The sequence below is a fragment of the Lygodium microphyllum genome, chromosome 8 (assembly GCF_053477565.2).
Source record: "Lygodium microphyllum isolate KBCC chromosome 8, Lygodium_microphyllum_v1.1.10, whole genome shotgun sequence".
Classification (NCBI taxonomy): Eukaryota; Viridiplantae; Streptophyta; class Polypodiopsida; order Schizaeales; family Lygodiaceae; genus Lygodium; species Lygodium microphyllum.
Genome location: NC_141142.1, coordinates 51,466,578 through 51,484,212, shown reverse-complemented (window position 1 = coordinate 51,484,212; position 17,635 = coordinate 51,466,578).

Below are 17,635 nucleotides of genomic sequence, written 5' to 3'. Positions count from 1 at the left end.
AATTGTGCATAATCCTTTCCTAGACCATTCAAGGTCACAGAAACTAAATCATCATCTTCCACTGGCGACCCAATGGAAGCAAGTGCATCTGCAATCTTCTTTACCTTCATGTGGTAGTCCTTGATGCTCATACTTTCTCTTTGCACATTGTGCAACTCTTGCTTGACCTGCATTTTCCTCTCTTGCATATTTGTGCTATACATTTTTGACAAAGTATCCCATGCCTCCTTTGGCGTACTTGCATCCTGAATATGCACAATCATAGAGTCTGAAATACTGATAGACAGCCAGTACATAACTTTTCTGGCTCTCTCATGTCATCCTTTAAATGCCTGCATTTGTTGTTGATTGGGAACATCAGGAAGAACTGGTTCTTCTTCGTTTCCTGCAACGAATTCCCAATTTCCTTTTCCCATAAGGAAATTCTTCATTCTAAACTTCCATGCTTGGAAGTTGTTCTTGTCAAGCTTTTCAGTGACAATCTGTGAAAGAGAATCAAACGCCATTACAGAACACTGCAAAAAATTCTGTCACTGCAAAAAACACAGCTTCAGCCTCACAAGGGAAAATCTGCAAAACTGACGAAAGTGGTATTTGACCACACAGTCACTTTCTAGTGACGATTTTGCATCAACAGGCAACAAGGATGATTCTGTAACTCCAATGTCTCTGCGCGCAGGCATACTGGTGCACAGATCAGTCGCTGTATGCTCACGTAGTGAATCCCGGAAGGTCCCCAAGAGCAATGAACTCTACTTTTTGCACAAGTTACAAGGTAAAAAGCATGAACGACAAGAGTAAGAGACCAATTGGGTGCAATCTCCCCCCACGCCTTTTGTGAGCCCTTCACAAAGCATGTATTTTATGTATATTTCTTCTTCATGCTCAATAATAGCCTAATTTACAAAAATATATCAAGCTTTTAGCTTTTGAGTTTTCTTTTACAAAAATAGGAATAAAGCTAATGGACGGTGCCCATAAAGTCTGGCACGCCCAATACAATGTCCAAATAGAAATAACATATCCGTGCGCATGGGCGTATACAAAATAATAATAAATAATCGATGCCTCAATAGACATGACAAAATATAAGTGTGGCACCTATCAAAATATAATCCATAGATCGAATACTCGCTAGACTCCAATGCTTTCCTCCGTCACTGCTGCTATCTCTACACATCAACTGAAGCATTCACAATCGTTAGTAAAATAATACAATTAAACCAACAAAAGTGAATACCTAGCAGTCTTCAACTACATAAATAAATCAACTGGTTAGAAATAAATCCTAACCTTAATTTATTACGAGTGCGCACTCTAAACTCATAAATGTTTATTAATTTAATATGCATTTTGCGGAATCACCCATGTACACACTAAATTAATGAAATGCCCAAAAAGGACAAGCACCCCCATCAACTTCTCGCACAAAGAATCCACTTTGTGTATGAGCCCCAGTCATCAAAGTTTACGGAATCCACCGTAAAACCTCACAGAATCCACCGTGGCACGAAATCCACCGTGAAATATGCCTCCTGGCATCATACCCCCGGGGTGGGATAGCAATTGACCTCAATTGCTATTAGCTCAATGTGGAGCTAACAGAGTGGGGAAAGCATTTAAGTCTCTAGCGTCCATCCATTGTGCTTTCTCTACAGGATGGTTCTTAAATTTAACTAGATATCTAGAATACCTTCGGCCAGTTCTAGTGGTCATAAAGTCAGTGTCTATAATAGCTTCTGGTTCAAGTATTTCAGTCTCTTCCTCTAATAAAGGTGGTTTTTCATAAACACGGTGTACAGGTAATTGGCCTCTAAATGGTCTCAACAAACTAATGTGAAATGTATTGTGAATTTTCCAATGAGATGGTAATTCAAACTTGAATGCATTATCATTAATTTTATGAATGATCCTAAATGGTCCATAGAATCTGGGTGCTAATTTGACAACTGGATGTCTATCTACACTTTGCAGTCTACGTTTTTCTATTCTTAGCCAAACATAATCATCAACTTTGAAATTCATGGCTTGTCTTTTCTTGTTGGCTTGTTTGGTATATGATTGCTGGGCTTTAGCGATCATATCCTTAACTTCATCAAAAATAGTATTATGCATACTAGCAATATCATCAGCACTTTGAATTCTATGAGACAAAGATGCAACAAGTGTAGATAATCTATATCCATAAATGACTTCAAACGGTGCTTTCTTTGTAGATGTGTGTGGTGTATTGTTATATGCAAACTGTAATAAATGCAAATGAGTGTCCCATGTGTGAGGTTTAGAGATAGTATATGCACGTAAAAGATCTAGAATGGTGCTGTTTGTGGCTTCTGTTTGTCCATTAGTTTCAGGATGAAATGCAGATGAGAAATCAATCTTTGTGCCTAGGTTAGCAAATAGAGTAATCCAAAAGTTGTTAAAAAATCTAGAATCACGATCTGAAATAATAACTTTTGGCAATCCATGGTTAGTGAAAGCAGTTTTCAAAAATAATTGTGCTGCTTGTGATGCTGTTAAAGTTTTCTTACATGGAATGAAATATGCTTGTTTACTAAATCTATCTACAACTGTCCAAATCATATCATGGTTAGATTTAGTATTAGGTAAACCAGTAATGAAATCCATAGAAATTTGTTCCCAAGGTTTAGATGGAATAGACAAAGGCATAAGTAATCCATATTGTTTACCATGATGTCTCTTAACTCTTTGACAAATCAAACATTCAAAAACAAAGTTAGATACATCAGCATCCATATGCGGCCAATAAAAATCTTCAGTTAACATACGTAAGGTAGATATGATACCTCTATGACCTTGGTATGGGGGACAATGAATTTCATTCAAAACAAAAGATCGGAATGGAATTGTAACACACAGTCTCTTTTCATAAAACATAAATCCATCATTATATGACAATGAATCAATAGGAATGAAATTATTTTTAACTAATTTATTCCAATCAGAATGAAAAGTAATATCCTGGTGATATGTATCTTTCATAGCAATCAAAGAATCAAAAGATATGACAGAAATATTATGAATGGCAGGTCTTCTACTCAATGCATCAGCCACCACTACATTTTCTTTTTCGGGTTGGTATTGAATGATAGGATGAAAACTTTGAATAGAGGATGCCCATTTGATATGTCGGTCAAAGATTTGAGGTTGGCTAAGTAAATGTCTAATACTTTGCTGATCATTCTTTATCATAAATTCTGAACCCATTAAGTAGTGTTTCCACTGTCTTAATGCTTGTACAACTGCTAATCTCCTATTCCTGATCCACTAGCATCGGTCACTACTAGAAAGAATGGTCTATTAAAGTCAGGCAACTGTAGAACAGGGGCATGGGTTAATGCATGTTTCAGTAAGTCAAAGGATTTCTGTTGATTTTCGGTCCATTGATAAACAATTCCTTTCTTCAGAAGTTTGGTTAATGGTAAAGCAAGTAATGAAAAATTACGTACAAACTTCCTATAGAAACTAGCAAGACCAAGGAATGAGCGTAACTCATGCACGTTTTTAGGTACAGGCCAATTCAATATTGCATCAATTTTCTTAGGATCAACTTTAATTCCATCAGATGATACAATATGACCTAAATACTCAATTTCTGTTTTAAAGAATTCACTCTTTTCAGGATTTGCATACAGTTGATTTTCTTTCAATAACTGAAAAACCAATGACAAATGCTCATAATGTTCTTTCTCATTTTGACTAAACACCAAAATATCATCAAAGAAAACAATTACACAATACTGATATTTCAAAAAGATACGGTTCATCATTCTACTAAAGGTAGCAGGTGCATTAGTCAATCCAAATGGCATGACCAAAAATTCGTAATGACCAAACTGTGTTCTAAATGCAGTCTTGAATATGTCAGACTTATCTAGTCTCACCTGATGATAACCAGACTTAAGGTCAATTTTACTAAATATAGCAGATCCTTGCAGTTGGTCCATAAGGTCATCAATTCTAGGAATAGGATACCTATTCTTTACAGTAATCTTATTTAAAGCTCGATAGTCAATGCACATACGATAAGTATTATTCTTTTTCTTGACTAACAGTACAGGTGCACCGAATGGAGAACTGCTAGGTCTAATCAATCCTCTATTTAGTAATTCCTCAACTTAACTCTGGATTTCTTTTTGCTCTATTTGGTTATGCCTATATGGTGCTTTGCAAGGTAGTTGTGTGCCAGGGATCAAATCTATTTTATGGTCTTCTGGACGTGAAGGAGGTAAACCAAGTGGTATGTCTTCTGCAAAACAGTCCTTAAAATATGCAAGAAATTCCTTATGCCTAGGATGCATATGATTTTCCTTTACTTGCAATTCATTCACCCAAATGAGATAGGATTTACTACTCTTGCGTAATGCACGTTTAGCTTGAGTATGCGAAAGCAGTGGAAAGACATTAGATGCATGCATACCATATAATGTAATAGATTTTCCTTGAAAATTAATATTCATTGTGTGTGTGGAATAATCTATATATGGGTTATGCTGGTGTCGCCAAGGCATACCTAAAATAATGTCACTCGACTGTAATGGAACAACTAAGAAATTTCTTCTTTCAGTGTATGAACCAATTTGAATCTCTAAGTCTTGCACTTCTTATGTACCATTATACCTAGTGCCTAAAAATGCAGCTTTTATGCGATAATGCGTAGGTACAGTCTGTAATTTCAATTCTTTTACCAATTTTGCTGAAATAAAATCATGAGTACTACCGTCATCATGCAAAATAGTCTTATTTCATAGTTAATAAAGAATGTGGAGTAGGCATACCTGGTAAAGTATCGGAAGTAGTAGTAGTGTCGTCCTCATCTTCAGTGAAATCAGGCATATCTTCATGTTCGTCTTCGTCCATGGCTCCAAGATAGTTGATATGAGCCGGTGGCTTCTTTGAATGACAATTTGCTGCTAGATGTCCAGGCTGGTGGCATTTATAGCATACTATTGGCTTGGCTTTGGTTACATTATTTGCAATGGCGGGAAGTCTAGATACATTTGGATTTGGCTGTGGAATAGGCTTAAGGTTTTGATTGACATTGGATGGTAATGCAGGTGGTTTTGCCCAATTTTTGCGGAAAGATGATGAAGAGAAACGACCTGGATTAAATCTTCTAAAATTAGAATTGAATTGTTTAGATCCATAATTACCATTGGCTTGGAATTGCTGTGGTCGTCTGTCTCTACCGCGTAGCTTATCTTCAGTGTCGTGAGCTAGTGAAATGGTGTCTTCAAGGGTAGCAGGCTTGAACATGTTAACTTCAGCGTAGTAATGCCCAAGAAGTCCAGACATATACTTCCGCTTATGTGTCGCCTCTGATACGTCTTCAAGCATGTGTAGCTGGAGGAGTGCATTCCAAAAACGCTCTGTATACTGAGGTATAGGCTCACGATCCCGTTGCTGGAGAAGATCCCATTGCTTGATAACTTTCTCATGAAATTGCGGTGGAAGGAAATTCTGCATGAACTTCTTCTTGAAATCTTCCCAAGTAGCAGGACATTCTATGCTCTTACGTACTATAGTCCACCAAAGAGATGCTCTGTCTACCAAATGATTAGTAACACACTTGATTTTATCTTTTTCTGCATAGGTTTCCTCATGGAAATAGTCATCAAACTGGGTAGACTACCTTCCAATGAACAACTTTGCAGTTCGGAGTTTCTGCGCAGGAACAGTCTTTCTAGGAGTTTTGAGCACCAGTCAGTTCTGACTCCAGTTGACTAGTCTGACTTGCAGAGTTACAGACTTATGTGACTTGCAGAGTTGCAGACTTGCAGAACTTAGTCGACTTAATGAACTTGCAGAACTTGATCACAGATTACTTGTAGAACTTGACTTCTGTGGTGTGTGGCCTAGAGTTGTTGACTTGCAGAGTTGATTTATGTTAAGTAGACTAAGCTTAATTGCTTAAGCTTAGTGGGGGGTGGGGGGGGGGGGGGGGGGGGGGGGAGGGGCCGTCTTTTTCGCCGCGCGAAAAAATCGAAGGCCCTCTGAGACCTCACGATTAAAAAAAATTTGGAGCTTAAAGCTTCTATTCTCCAAGCTTTGAAGCTTAAGTCTTGAAAGATATGGATTTGAGAACTTATCTCTCTGATTAACCACGACTTGTTGATGCAGATGAAGGAGTGGTCCTCCGCTTGTACAACCCGGTCCTTCGTGATCTGATAACAGAAACAGGGGTTCTTGATCGCCAGAAGTCTGCATGTATCGATGGTTCGCGACGAGATTGACCGTAGAGCCCGATCGTTCTAGGAGCTCCGCCTTCGCACGAGATGGGTAGCGATTGGAAGCTCTTGATCTCAGCTCCGCTCTGATACCACTAGTGTGCAGATCGGTCGCTGTATGCTCACGTAGTGAATCCCGGAAGGTCCCCAAGAACAATGAACTCTACTTTTTGCACAAGTTACAAGGTAAAAAGCATGAACGACAAGAGCAAGAGACCAATTGGGTGCAATCTCCCCCCATGCCTTGTGTGAGCGCTTCACAAAGCATGTATTTTATGTATATTTCTTCTTCATGCTCAATAACAGCCCAATTTACAAAAATATATCAAGCTTTTAGCTTTTGAGTTTGCTTTTACAAAAATAGGAATAAAGCTAATGGACGGTGCCCATAGAGTCTGGCATGCCCAATACAATGTCCAAATAGAAATAACATATACGTGCGCATGGGCGCATACAAAATAATAATAAATAATCGATGCCTCAATAGACATGACAAAATATAGGCATGGCGCCTATCAAAATATAATCCATAGATCGAATACTCGCTAGACTCCAATGCTTTCCTCCGCCACTGCTGCTATCTCTACACATCAACTAAAGCATTCACAATCGTTAGTAAAATAATACAATTAAACCGACAAAAGTGAATACCTAGCAGTCTTCAGCTACATAAATAAATCAACTGGTTAGAAATAAATCCTAACCTTAATTTATTACGAGTGCGCACTCTAAACTCATAAACGTTTATTAATTTAATATGCATTTTGCGGAATCACCCGTTATGGAATCACCCATGTACACACTAAATTAATGAAACGCCCGAAAAGGACAGGCGTCCCCATCAACTTCTCGCACAAAGAATCCACTTTGTGTATGAGCCCCGGTCATCAAAGTTTACAGAATCCACCGTAAAACCTCACGGAATCCACCGTGGCACAGAATCCACCGTGAAAGATGCCTCCTGGCATCACATACAATGCAATTTCTACATTAACTTTTCACCGACCTGTAGAACAGTGGTCGCACAGCAAAAAGCAGGGCCTTTTCCTGAGTGTGTGTGGAAAACTTCCGCCTCCAAAACAGGCACCGAAATGGCGTCGAATCAAAAAAGCAGGGTAACCAAGGGCTAAAGCCGTCTCCCGCAGCATACACTACCCTCTTGCTACACCGCGAAGGATGTCTCAATCTGAGACAATGCACTCTTGCACTTTCCAGCTATGCTACCTGTAGAGACTTGCTCCCAAAACAGAAAAATGAAAGCAACACTGGTCCTCTTACCAGAACACCGCGAACTTGGTTTGCTTTCTTGAGCTCCTTACCACGAACAAGGCTCTAATACCATGTCAAGATTGTGGGAGAGAAGGAAGGAGTCTCACTTGTACCTTTCTTACTTGCACAATGAGGGAATACACACAAAGGTGGAGGCTGAAAACAGTTTTCCTCTTCTTAGTTTGTGTAAGCCAAAAAGAACTCTAGTACAGAGAAATAGAAGAACCCTATATATGGGTCTCAAACCAGACTCAACTAACTAAGGTGGCATACTAACTGAGCCACGAACTAGAGTAGATAAGGATAGCTGTCATCTAGCTATTATTCATGGACGGTGTACCAACCGCATCTGCACCTAACAAGTCGCTGACATAAATGCACAATAGTCACCCTGGCATATCATGAGTGGAGCTCGATATCTCAACATGACGTACAAAGCAGCTTGTAAGACTATATCCCCAACATACCAAGCTAGATCTTCATCGTCTGGAATTAACAGATCACCTCTCAAATACATATAAGACATCAGCATTGTATCCAAAGTCACAAATTCATCAAAGACCATTCAAACTACTTCAATCAATAAATCAAAAGACCAGTCTCCACTCCATCCATCCTCTGGAAGAGGTAGATCCATAGTTGAGAGCTCAATATAGAAGGCCCCAACTTTTGTAGACTAATAGTGCACAAAAAAAGAGTGATCTAGAGGAACATACTCTTGGAACAGCTCAAATGAAGATCATAATAAGTCCTTGAAGCCTTTCCACTTTATCCTGGAACAAAGGGTATAATGTGGCTTGTCGTTGGAGAACTACCAAGCCTGCAGCAGGGAACAAAGAAGTAATTGGATGTACAATAGGACTCTGTAAGGAAGAATGTGACTGAACCAACTGATTATTAAGTTGCTGAATTTGGATATTTCTCTATTCTAGGGTGGTATTTGCTAATTTAAGCTCCTCTATCTAGGCAACTATCAAAGCTTGAAGCTCTTGAGATTCCTTCAACAATCTATCCCTCTCCTTAGTCACACTAGCCACTTGGGTTTTAGTGTCAGCCAACTGAGTGTGCAAACTAGAAATTTCCATTTTCTGAGCATCAATGATCTTACTCTATTGCTCCATTTGGGTACAAAGATCAAAAAAGCATTTATGAGCAGAAGCTAGTTCCTCATTTTCTTTTGTCAATCTCATAGCAAGAGGAATAGAGCTGTTGGATACAAGCAATCACCGAGAGCTCAATAGAACTCTGGATGTCTTGACATAGAAAGGGAATTGCATCTCCTGCTACCAAGCATTGTACAGAAGGAATAGAAATCTCCAAAGTACCATCATGATGTGCTCTGAAAAGATTCGACATTGTGAGAAAAGTTTATAGTTAACTGCTAGATTGAACAGGAATGGAGACTGGAGGAACTGGGGCTGATTCAGCCACTCGTTTAAGGCATTTTCTCTGAGCTACCACAGGAGGGATAGAATCAAGATTCTCAATGACAACATCAGTGTGCTCAGTAGAAGGATGAGCTTCTGGTGGATCAACCATTAAGGTAGAACTTCCTTCAAAGGGGCGGCAGCATATGCTAAGAAGACAAAAACATAGGAACCAAATGTAACATTAGTTACATTATCTCTTGTGGCTCTGACAAAGTGTTAATCCATCTTTGACAAAAGATAGGAACTCCAATCAATAGTTATGCCTTTCAACACCATTCTCAAAGTTGTAAACAACTCCTTTGAAAGGTAGTTAGAGGGTGTCTTAGCAGATATAAACCTGTCCTAAAGAAATTGGCACAATTGCTTCCAAACAGGATTAGAGATCATGGAGACACTGATGCCTGAGGTAGTAAGAACCTTTTTAGAGTCCAACACATCTTGTGTTTGCTTCTACAACAACTTAAGGATATCCTCGTTCAAGAATAATTGTCGCGAGTAGTAGGGAAAGAGTCTCCTCCAATAGGGTAAAGACAAAGCCTTGCCCAAGCTTTTAGGATTCAATTGGATAATTGTTCCTCTTACAGGGCCAGACCTTTTACTATAAGAGGCTAGAAATTGATCACAAGTATCAGTATCCTTTGGAATAAGTGGCAATGAGAGTGCTACGAGCTTGGGTAAACCCGCTTTGTTGATAAGATCTGAATCCGATAATAAAGAATAGTCATGAGACACCAATGGAACGTATTGAACTGGAGGAGGAGTACGAGGCATCATTCAAATGGATTACACACACACCACACACACAGACAATCTCAATGAATGCCTGCAAGACAAGAGAATAGGAATATGATATCAATCTAAAGAAACTAACACAAACTCAACTAACTAACTGACCACCCCAAGCAATCCACATCCTAGAAAAAATTCGGCATGACCTCTACACACGTGCAACCGAAAGCTTCATGAGATGCAATACAATCAAACACCTTGAATCCCCGTATCAGGCAGAAAAGAAAAATAACAAGACATACCATATCCCTGACACATCCATATAACCAAGACAAAAAGGAAAATATCAAAGGAACTAATCATGTTGACATGACACTGGAAATATTAACCACCATTAACGACAACAGACACTAAACAAGACTCTATCATGAATCGCATTTATTAAAAATGGAATGTGCAATGTAGGGAAATTAAATATAATGAAGGGTTCGTTTTAATAATGCTATTAATAATGGGTGAGATTTTATTAGGTTATAAACCTTTAAAAGAAAACAGCGGTTCTCTCTTATCCTTTAGTTAAAAATGATTAGGTGTGAAACAGTGCTTTTTTTATCGTAACCCTGACTTCGAACCTCGACTAGGGTCTCTAAATGTGAATTCATTGATCAAAATTTAAGTATATGTTTAGCACTTTTTGTTTAGTGCATGCACTTGTGACGGAGGCTTCATTTTTAAATAAACTTAGATGTGTTTGTAGCGCATGAAGCGCATGCTAAGTGAATGCCGAGTCCATTATTTAATTTATAAATATGTGTGTTTGATGCAGATGCATGTGAAAACATATGTGGATTAAAGTTTTTTAAGTAATTAATCGTGATTTTGGGAGAATCAAATAAAATAAAATAGAAAAAGAAATACATGGCACGAGTGTGTATACAAGCATAGTTTGAATGCGCTAGCAGTAATGAAGATGATGCAACCACAATGTAATCCAATCAACAAAATCCAACCAGTTGAAAAAGTTTGCCAATAGTAATAAATTTGGATATAAATGGTGAACTTTTTTTTTTCTTGAGTGGTTAATCAACAATATGAATTAAAAGTGAAGCATAAAAGTCCAATAAATTTTTAAATTTTTTCCAAATTTTGTTTTCTATTTTTGGAGTAGAAAAGAATTTTGCAAAGAATTTACATTTTAAAAAAGAAGGATTTTTTGTTCAATTAATTGTTTCCAATTAATTTCGATCATGTCAGCCTATACAAGTAATCTAAAAATATGAAATTGTTTTTTTTTTATATTTTCTAATTGTTTCCACCATTGTTCGACCATTTTTAAGTAAATTTTCATAAAATTAAAGGTTTTTAATTATTTTGTTAATTTGCTATTTCCATTACCAGCTAAGAAAAAATCTAAAATTTTTCAAAAATCTGGTAAATTTTTTAAAAAAATCATAAATTTTGGTATTTTTATGAATTCTTTAGGCTTTTTATAAGGTTTATTGTATCTTAAATGTTTTTCAACTTGTATTATTTGCCCCTTGGGTTTTGAAATTTATTATTGAATTTTCGAGAATTGGCAAGAAATTTTTTTATTTTTAGGATCATATTCACCATTTTAATGAATTTTTTATTGATTTTTTACACATTTTGCCAATTTTCTAATGAATTGTGCAGGTTTTTTTAATTTATGGGAATAAAATAATCAAAGTCGAGCAGCAAGGTACCCAACAACAACTGCACGCGAACCAACTCCACATCACAGACGAAACAAGATGCGCGTTCTCGCACGTGAACAGGCGCTTGAACGTCACACGTACACAACCACATATGCACATCCCGTGAACAGCGGAAACCAACACACAGAAAAGTCTAGCACACCAATACGCGATCCAGCATGCAAACAGGCACCAAAAATAGAGACACCGAGGATGTGATCAGTGGCCAACAAGGAGGCCCGGAGCGGGAGTGGCAACGCAGGGGAAAAGGGAGCCTGCGAGGGGAAAAGGGGGATGTGGGAAGGGGGGGCTTAGGAGGGGAGAAGGGTACGGTAGGTGGGTGTGGGAAGGGGGGGTGGGGAAGGGGGGGCGTAAAGGGTGTCGGGTGCCGGGTGGCGGGGGGTTATGGGGTGCCGGGTGGCAGGGGGTAAGGGGTTAATAGGCGTAATGGGGGGTAAGGGTGCCGAGTGGCGGGGGGTAACAGGGTTGAAGGGCGTACTGGGGGGTAAGGGTGGCGGGTGGCAAGGGATACTGGGGCGCCGGGTGGCGGGGGGTAACGGGATTGAAGGGTGGCGTCGATGAGGAGAATGGCCGCAACGACGCTACATGGCACGGGCGGCGACGGTAAGGAGTCAATGAGAGCGGGCGGGGTGACCTAGCATGGGCGGCAGGGAGAAGAAGAGGCAGCGGGGCAATAAGGGAGAGGGGGGGAAGGAGGGGGAGGGTGGAGAAATGGGAGGAGGAGGAGGAGGATGGTGGGGAGAAGGGAGGAAGAGGAGGTTGGGGAGGAGGGGAGAGGGGAGAAGAAGAAACAGAGTTAGGTGGGGGGGAGGAACGAAGGAGGGAGGGGAGAGAGAAGGAGGAGTCGGGGAGAGGGGAAGAAAGAGAGCGAGAAAGAGAGAGAGAGAGAGAGAGAAAGAAAGAAAGGGGGAGAGAGAGGAGAGAGAAGAGGGAAGAAGGAGAGGGGGGTGAGGAGACGTGGGAGGGTGGTTAGAGGGAGGCGCCCCCGCCTCCTGCGCAAGCGTGGGTGGGGGTAAAAAAAATTACGGTGCCAAGAACAGGAAGCGAATGCATGGTGGACGACGGCTCGAATACGACACGCGTGTCAAAAGATGGAAACAAGGAAAAAATACCATTACTTGGGATTTGCTAAAAGAAGCTATAAGAGGAAGATATTTACCTTCAGCTTATTGCACCCATAAGATGAATGAGTTCTTTAATTTGAAGCAAATGGGACTGACCCTGGAGGCTTCTTAAATATGCACCCACCATGTACACTACTCAACAAGTGTCTAAGTTCTATAATGGGATAAATTCTCCTCTGAACACTCCTTTGGTTCGCACGCAAACCCGTGTGACTTTGAGAAGCAAAAAGAGACAAAATTTAATTCTGAAAAATCCGTCCATCGGAATAAAGTGTGAAATAAAAGAAAAATATATGAAACAACATGCCGAACATGCCTATCACATCAAAATGCCATTTCGACAAAGAGAGAACATGTTCATGTGGAAAAAACCAGAAAAACATAAACGAAACATGGAAGAAAAATTAATACAAAAAGATCTGACGGTCTAAATACAATGAAGTGAACACGAAAAAGGTCCGCATGAATAGGGTGGATAGAATGAAAAAGGTCAAATGCAGATCCAAGGATGGGAAGGGGCATTCGCATGGAAAAAATGGTAAAAACACAATTAAAAACTGAGTCAAAAATTAATATGGAGAAATCCGTGCATCGAAACAAAGGGCAATAAAAAGAAAAAATGTCAGGGGAAGTGAATGAAATAGGGTCCTCCAATCAAATTGCCGTTCTGAGGGCATTAGGAGGGGCGATCACATGGGAAAAAAAAAGAAAAAATGCATAAAAATACACGAAAAAATTAATAAAACAAAATCAATAGACCAAAACATGAGGGGGAAAAAGGAAAAGCATGCACAGGGCCAAGCCAACAAACATGGCTATGGAATCAAAATTCAATTCGGAGCTCATTGAGGTAGGTTCACATGGAAAAATAATACAAAATGCACACAAAAATACCTGAATTTACAAAAAATTAATAACGGGCAAACTGTATGTCAGACTGATAGGAAATAAAAATGATAAATTTCCATGAGAAGGTGTACAGCAGGCTTGGCTCATCAAATTGCAACTCTGATACCAAAAGGGCGCATTCGCATGGAAACACATGAAATGGATAGAAAATTCTTCAAAAATTAATAACTCGAGATTCGTGGCTCGAAATAAGGGGCTGTAAAAAGAAAAAGTAGCCAAGTCAAAGTGACAAACAGGGCTATCAAGTTGGATGTGGGTGTTGATGAACAGAGGATGCATGCACATGAAAAAAACATCAAAACAAGGAATAACTGGTACCGAAAAAGGAATGGCCATAGAAAGGGGGTAAAGAAGGACGGTGGGTGGGTCCCATCAGAGTAAAATCAGGACATGGCAAACATGCATGAGCAGATCATGATAGATACATAAGGGTATGCAACATAGATGCACATGATGCATCCCCACATGTAAGACCTTATCGAGAAGGGTGAACTGAGCAACAAGGACCTAAGATCACACATAAGACCAACCACGGACATCCCCACACTTAAAATATGACCATCACTGAAAAATAAAAGGTATAGGGTCAGAAAAACTTAGCCCGTGTTGCCGAGGATTGAAGTTGATTGTCGATGTCACGTACTGTGTCGTCGCAGTTGGCTACAGGAGATAGAAAAATGTCTTCACAACACACATCTGACGTGGCAGGGACCATACAGCAGCACCCAGGGAGGTAGCTTTGTTGAGGAAATCATGGGAAATCGTCGATGGCAAAGGATATTGCACTCAGCAATGAAACCCAAATCTCACACCACCCGATTTAGAAATCAACAAGGGAGATGGTTCAGAGGGAGTATGCTCGTGTGCACAATTGATTGTGCATTAGTGCATCTGACCCCGTCTGGCATAGGTGCAAGCAAGAAGGCCAGGGAGCCTTGTAGTGAAGTGCACAAAACAAGGTGACGTGTCCTGGGGTGATGGTAGAGACCCATCTCGTATGTGCATAGGGAAATGAGAATGTACCTGACGTCACATGTCATAACATCCCTCAAGCGCCCCTCTCAATAATTGTTTGAGAAAACATCAGTTCACGGTCAGCCCTCCCTCTGTCTCATGCTCTATTGATAGATATAGGAGGGTAGCATGTTCCTAAAACCCATTGATATTATCCTCACTGTCACGTGAACACAATATTAGTGAGTTTGGGAATCTTCTAATTCCCATTTTTTGAATACTAAAAAGGTGGCACCCGGATAACATGCCCATCAGTTTCTCAAAACTATATGATGTGACCTATCATTGGAAAGCGCTTAAAAAATGGAATCTATTGAGCTATAGAGCGCACAATTTGGAGTTATAATGTTCAAGTTATGACAAATCCAAAGATTTGACCATGTGTCCCAATCTTATGGGAAATTCCCATATTCCCCAATATGGTGTTCGTGTGCAAAGGGTATACGAGTTGCCTCCAGACCGTGCAAGTAGAATGCCTTTCTAATATAGAGAGGAGTCACACGCATGGATTGTGATCAAACCAGGTAGCACATAGGTGCAATTGACTACGAGCAGGGAGGCCTAGCCTATCAACCAAGTGACGCACCACTACTGAGAATGGACTCACCTTCCAAGCTGCGACCACCAAGAGAGACTCCCTCTTCTAGCAAAGATGGAGAGTTTGACTCTGAGTCAGAAGTCAGCTCAAATAGTGATCCTGAGATACCTCGACCTTCCAAGACTAGACACACCAAGGGGGACCTACCCTTCCACCTAAGGAACTGACGGTTAAGGGAGGAACAAAACCTTTATAAGAAATGGATTAAGTAGAACAAGCCTTCCTCCAGTAGTGACCCTTGTTGCCCGAAGTTACCCTTTCTAAGAGAGGATGATGATGATGCACCCTGCTAATGGATCTCCACATCTACAAAACCTTTATAAGAAATGGATTAAGTAGAATAAGCCTTCCTTCAGTAGTGGCTCTTGTTGCTTGAAGTTACCCTTTCTAAGAGAGGATGATGATGATGCACCCTATTAATAACTACCTGTCCTACAGCCCAAATAGAACTCCGAAGGTTCCTAATGTGTGACGTTCCTAGAGGCATCCTTGGAAGATGAATCTTCGAGTCAAGAGATAAATAACCCTCCTATAAAATCTAAAACAACCATGATACCCTTTCAACATACCAAGGAGCCAGTTCACTCTTTATTGAAAGAGGAAATTGGTTCTAGTGGAGCATCAGAAGAAGAGACCACTTCCTTGAATAGAGGGTACTAGACTTCGCACCACGTGTAATAACAAGATTCCCATGGGTAATCTTCAATGAGGAATCACCAAAAGAGACAGCATAACTTGCATCATCCAAGGTGCTAGTGGAGATAAGGCTCTTCATGAAGATATCACCAATACCAACTATCTCCAATGCCAAGTCATTACCCAAATGGACAGATCCAATGATACTATGATAGGAGTGAAACCACTCTCTATGAGGGTTACATGAAAGGAAGCATATGAATCTATCAACCAACACTGAGTTTATCCTGATAAAGTATCAATTAGCTATGAAGCATCCATGAAGAGGCTACCAATATGACATTATTCTTATCCTGCCAATGTGACATCATCTCCTCAATCTTAATGCTAGACTTGCCATTCACAAGGGTGTGATCATCATTCTTATCATGCACTTTACCCTTTCCCTTTTCTTGCACTTGTCTTCATGCATTTTATGGCACTATGGCCGAATATGACCAACTTTTCCACAATAATGACAAATAAGATCATACTTACAACCATGAGACTTATTGCGGGACGATCCATGTGTCCTAGGTTGAGAACTTTGAAAGTCTCTATCACTGCCATTTTCATCCTACCAGCCTCTCACAGTCAATGTATGTGATGTAGGAGAAGCATCTACATTCTTCTTGTTCATTTCTTCTGTTAAGAGGACACACTTAACATCCTACAATTTTAGCCCATCCTTAGTACATAGAGTTATATGAAAAGTATCCCATAACTTAGGTAGAGTACCAAGAAAAAATAAAGGATGTAAAGAGTCCGTGAACTCAATCTCTTGTAAAGCTAGATGGTTGATGATGGAGTCAAACTCATTTAAATGTGAAGTCATAAAAGTCCCTTCTTTCATGCAAAGATCCATCAACTATTTCAGCCAATACATTTGAGATGCATGATTCTAATTGTCATAAAGATTCTTAATCTGTGTCTAAAGCTCATATGTAGTCCCATTTTCAGTTACAACATTATAGTGAATCTGCTTGCTTAGATAGTGATAAAATAAATATGGACTTGTATAGCCTATCCAGTTCATCCCAATACTCGGCTGCAATGTTTTCAGGTTTGGCACCCTCATTTATAAGTGGTATAACCTACAATTTCTGAACTAAAACTTACCATATATGGGACTTCCAATAGCTATAATTGGTTCCATCTAGTTTCTCAATATTGAAGATAGCACTATTGTGAGAACTGCTTGGCATAATGAGACCAAGAAAGTGCACAAAAGGGAAAAATAGGTTGCCATAATTTCTTATAAATTAGCCCCAAAACCACTACTAAATCAGGCAAGAGACAAGAGGTACTGCCAAAGTAATGAGTTGTCCACAAATTGGAAGCAAATGACTGTCAAGAGGAGGTGACTGCTCTCATAAATAGTGCAACAAATTGCAATTATAGCATGCTAAAAATAGAGTAAAATAGTAAGAAATCAAAGCCAACTATGAACTATCACTAATAAAATGTAAACTGCAATTTCCAAAGAAGAACTGCAACTAGCAATGAGTGAATATACAACTAGCATTGAGAACTGTCAAAGGACAATGTGTATAATCATCATGCATATATAGTAGGTATTAGAGATAACAGAAGAGAATTGCTAAAGGCACAATTGATTAAGAAATGACAATATAAGCTCAATACATAGCCATGTAAGATGAATAGAACACTGACAATAGCATGTCAGAATAGGTGCTAACCTAAAACAAAAGTCAAATCAGCCCACTAGGTACAGAAGAGGTTTGAAGAGATGGCAGCAAGGACAACATTTTTTGCCATAGATGCAGCCACATATGGGTTGAGAATTGAAAGGGTCAAAGAAGCTCGTAAAGGAGGCATGGCTGAAGCAAAATCTCACGTTTGGATGCAAGCATTAGATTGCATGGAAAAAGACAAACCAATT